Source organism: Sturnus vulgaris, chromosome W (genome assembly GCF_052056855.1).
Source record: "Sturnus vulgaris isolate bStuVul1 chromosome W, bStuVul1.hap1, whole genome shotgun sequence".
NCBI lineage: Eukaryota > Metazoa > Chordata > Aves > Passeriformes > Sturnidae > Sturnus > Sturnus vulgaris.
The window spans coordinates 343,353-348,047 of record NC_142282.1 but is presented as its reverse complement, the minus strand read 5'-3'; positions in this window follow the sequence as shown (position 1 = coordinate 348,047).

Below are 4,695 nucleotides of genomic sequence, written 5' to 3'. Positions count from 1 at the left end.
GTTACTTTCCTAGGAGGTACAGGGAAAAGCCTGGCTTAGGTTGAGCCTATCTGAACACCACTGGCAAACCCAGGAATGGTACACACCTCCCAGGACCTCATCCAACAACAAGACCATTGCATAAACCTTTAGGTTTAAACATTTAGGCTTGATGAATTTCACTTTTTTTTTGTGAAGGTAGATGTGCATTTGAAGTCTACAGAAGGTATCTGACAATATGCTTAATCAGAAAAAGAGGACAAAAGACCTCATATTAAAAAGAAAACAACCAACCCAAAACCAAAATGCTGTATGTTGTCCAAAACTAGCAGAGAAAAACTAAAATGTGCTACTTTTAATCACAGCAGAAACACCACTTACTTGGTATTTGTGGGTTATGTTTCTGGGGAGGAAAAAAGCCCCTCAAAATGGGCCTCTGCAACTGTTGGTGAAGTACTGGTCACTCCACAGAGAGCCTGGGGAAAGTCTGAGATTACATTGCAACATCCAGTACTGCTGCAGACTGGTTGGGGTCCAGTTCTCTGAAATGAAATGCCAAAGTATTGGGAAATTCCTGGAAAAAGAAAAGGAACTGGTTTGTTTAAATGTTACTAAAGGTGACACAGGGACAGATAATGCAACATACATTGCACATACACCTGAGGGCCAGATTCTTCCCTTGGAAGTATATGGCTATGACCCCAAGTAAAATCATCTACGTTTGAAGTGTAGTCTAACTGTGAGGCTGGCACTGCTCAGAGCAGAGGACTGAGTCCTGTGTTCTCTGAAAGTCTCTTCCAGCCTAAATTATTCTGTGCTTCATTTCATATGCAGGCCTTACTAGTGAGTAAGGTGTCACTAGACAAAGGATACTATTTGATCCCTACAAAAGTCCTTTCCTCTCACTTGTCTTACATACAATGTGGAGGATATGTTGAGGGAAATGGAAACCACAGGGAAGGTGTCTTTTCTGTGTGGAAACAATTGAAGAACAGCTTCAAACCTGAAGGAATAATAACAGGGGCAAAAACCTGGGCTATATTTTTGTGGCTTTACTCCAGCACATAATCGATACTCTTCAACTGATTTGGGGCTATTTCATTCATGGAAAAATCCTGTCACGGTCCCCCCAGACATGGCCATGGCTCCCTTGGCTTAAACTTCCAGACAAATTTGGGTCAAAGATTTAGGCCAGAATCTTTTATGGAGAAAAATGACACATATCCAGCAGTGGAACTGAATTTATCCCTTTGCTTTCTTAATGTCAGTGACTGTGCTCACTCACATCATTTTTGGATACAGCCATCTAATTTTTGAGAAGACATTGCTACAGGAATTCTTGAGCTCAGGGTAGACAAAGGTGTTGTTTATCAGCTTATCCCAGAGTACTGCAGCATTCGAGGGGCACATTTACCACAGTCTCATGGAGGTAAAATCAGAGGTAAGAGCTCTGGAAGTGCTGAGACAGCTCAGATCCCAGAGAAGAAATGCTGTGATCCTTGTCACTCAATGGCCACTGGTTAAAGATTACCTGTGCTGGTCACTCCAATGGCTGGGTAGAGAAAGATTAACTCAGAGCAGCAGAAATTTGAGCAAAGGTCTTTAACCTGGAAGCCATGATCTCTTCTGATTTCTGCTAGGGATCAGTAAACGAAATTGATTTGAGTTTCCCAATCATCAAACTCATTACATCAGTCTGGATCATCCTGGCATTTCCTATAACCATTCAGCCTCTGAGAGAATCCAGGCTGGGAATTATCTTCAGGTTAGGAGAGTAAGGTCTGGCTGACAGTGTACCCTCCATGACATTGCTATTTCCACAGCAAAGTAGTTGTGGGCAGAATTTAAGCAATTTTGCTGTAAGCAGAGGGCTGACAAAAAAAACCTTACATATTTATTTACCAGTCCCTCAGGGCAACTCCTCTTCCCCCAGGAGACCTGCTTGCTCTGCAGACAGGTGTGCTGGGCACACCAGGGCACAAGGGATGCCCTGGGATGGGTTTGAGGGAGCACGTCCAGCTCTGTTAGTGTCCCCTGAGCTGCACATGAGGATAAGCAACTTTATTTTTTTTTTTTTTGTCTCTGCAGGTAAAAATCTTGCTTAAATCCACTTCTCAGAACTGGAAGAGACTTAGGTGGCCTGACCTCTGTCAGTCTCTAGTACAGTTTGTGCCTGGGGCTGAGAGGGTGGCTCTGCTGAGGGGCCCTGCCCCTGCCCCTCCATGAACCCAGCCTCAGCACCAAGGCCTGGGGCAGAGTTTGGGGCGCTTGGTGCCCTGGCTTGCTGCAGCCAGCTGTAATTAAATGTTAGGTTATTTATTTATTTATGTTATTTATTGCAATGCTGCAGTACAGCCAGACAGGAGCAGTCCCAGTGTGGCTCCCATGTCTCAGGAGATGCTGTCAGCATCTCACACAGGTGCTAGTTTTGCTCTTTTGAGAAAAGCAAAACATCAGTTTGGCTCCTTGAAAAATCATGAAGAAAAAGGTTTTTCTAGTGGTTTTATAACTCCATGCTGATGTTATACCCTGCCCTGGCCCAGTGGTGACTGGAGGAGCTCCTATAGCTAGCCTGGCCACCAGAAGGGCTTAAAGTCAGGGCTCAGAAGTAGCCAAGATAAGGCCAGTTAAACCCAGTTTAGCACGGGCTGGGCTTGGCTTTGCTTATTTATATTCATCTGCTCCTAATCCCCCAGTTACACAGAAGAACAGTGCATCTGTGATGACAATGTTTTGGAGACAGTGGTGACAAAGTAACAAAGAATGAGCCATTGAGCATCTTGTGTGACATTGCAGGCACTTTCCTTGCTAAATGGAAACTTCACACAGATTCCATATGTATTCCATATTTTTTACCAACTCATTTACCTCCCTGTGTAGCATGAAATTGCATTTCCCATGGCTATTCCAGTCCTGTTTGCCATGGCTTTGCTGAACTGAAGCCTTTTTCACAAAATCCTGATTTCAAGCCCTCAGAGAAAAAGACGCTGCTATTTTTTCCCATTCTCTCACTGTGGGTAATCCAAACCAACAGGTTTGAGGTGCAGCTGGTCTGTAATTGTAATCGTTGGTGCAAGTGCAGAGTGTAAGACATCATTAGGTGCCTAAAGATGGTTTTGAGTGAAAAGAAGGACTGAAGTGGGGAGGAAGGTGAGGCAGCAGCTTTTGAGAAAGAGTTGAAGTGCTCTCTTTCCACAAGGAAAGTCTTTGTACCATTGGTAACTGGAGAATGCTCCAGAAAGGATTTGCTTCCAGTGGGCAGAGGCTGCTTGTCAGTGACAGCCCTAGCACTTGTTACCTGGCCAGGGAGAGTGGGAAGTTTCCGTGTCAAAACTGGGGAATCCCGGGATGGTTTGAGTGGGAAGGGACCTTAAAGATCATCTCATTCCACTCTCATGGGCAAGGATGCCTTCCACTGTTCCAGGTTGCTCCAAGCTCTGTCCAACCTGGCCTGGGACACTGCCAGGGATGGGGCAGCTACAGCTTCTCTGGGCACCTGTGCCAAGGCCTCCCCACCCTCATAGCCCAGAATTTCTTCCCAATATCCCATCTAACCCTGCCTTCTGGAGGTGGGAAGCCATTCCCTGTGTCCTGTGAGTTCAGGCCCTTGTCTCAAGTCCCTCTCCATCCCTCCTGTGAGCCCCTTAGGTGCTGCAAAGCTGCTGTGTTGCAGGGAACATGCAAGCAGAAACAGCAGGGGGGAGAAAAATGAATCTTGAGCTCAAAATAAAGTGAGCATTGGCAATTCCTGACCTAGCATTGGGAATTACAACATGATATATCAAAAGAATGGAAAGAAGAATGATGCATGCACTGTACAGGCTGTAGAAACAGGCGTGGGAACACGCAGGTGTTCAGGCAGTTCATTAGTCCTGATTAGGTGTGAGAGTGGCTCAGGGACCTTGTAATGGTTTTTTAGTCTGAAGTGATTCTCAGTGTGGTGAGGGCTTCACAACTGCTTCAGAAGTTACAGAAGCTTCCCCATTGCATTAGATATTAAATTTACTGGATAACAACAGCTCTGGAGTTCCTGAGACTGCTCTTCTAGACTGACTGACCTGAAGAAACTTAAAACTGACAAGTAAGTGGACTTCTAGTTTGTGGTTGGAATGGGATGACTCTGAGGTTTCTGTACTCTGCAATTAAAATAGGTGGTGTTGTACCTTGGCATGTATTAGATTTGGTGAACTTTATAGAATGATTATCTATCATTAGGGGATGGGGAATCATTGGGAAGTGTGCTGGATCAGAAAGAAATCACCAGAAAACTTTTCACTGCCTGCCGAGCATCTTCATGCTCTCTGAGGATAGCTTAGAAATAGGAAAACAGAAATAACAAAGGGTGTGGTTAGTGAATCAGAAGTGGCTTCGAGTTTCAGCCTCTGGATGATGAAGGGTGATGGTGTGTGGATCCTGAACAGTTCTGCCTTTTTTGTGTTCCAGGGCTTTTTCAAGATCAGCTCTTGGAAATCAGTGGGTTTGTACTGTGCTCACTGAGCACCGTGGCGCAGAGCTCCCAAAAGTAGTTCACTGAAGTGCAATCCCAAATACTGCATAATGGACTAGGTTAAGGTATTCATGTGCCCACACTTTAGAACCCCCATGTGATGTCTGTACCAGCATTGCAGTTTCAGTGTATGAGAAACAGGACCAGTGTGAACACTGGAGTCCCAGTAGCTGGGACAAGAGGTCGCCTTTTCCCTGTTCTGGAGTCCT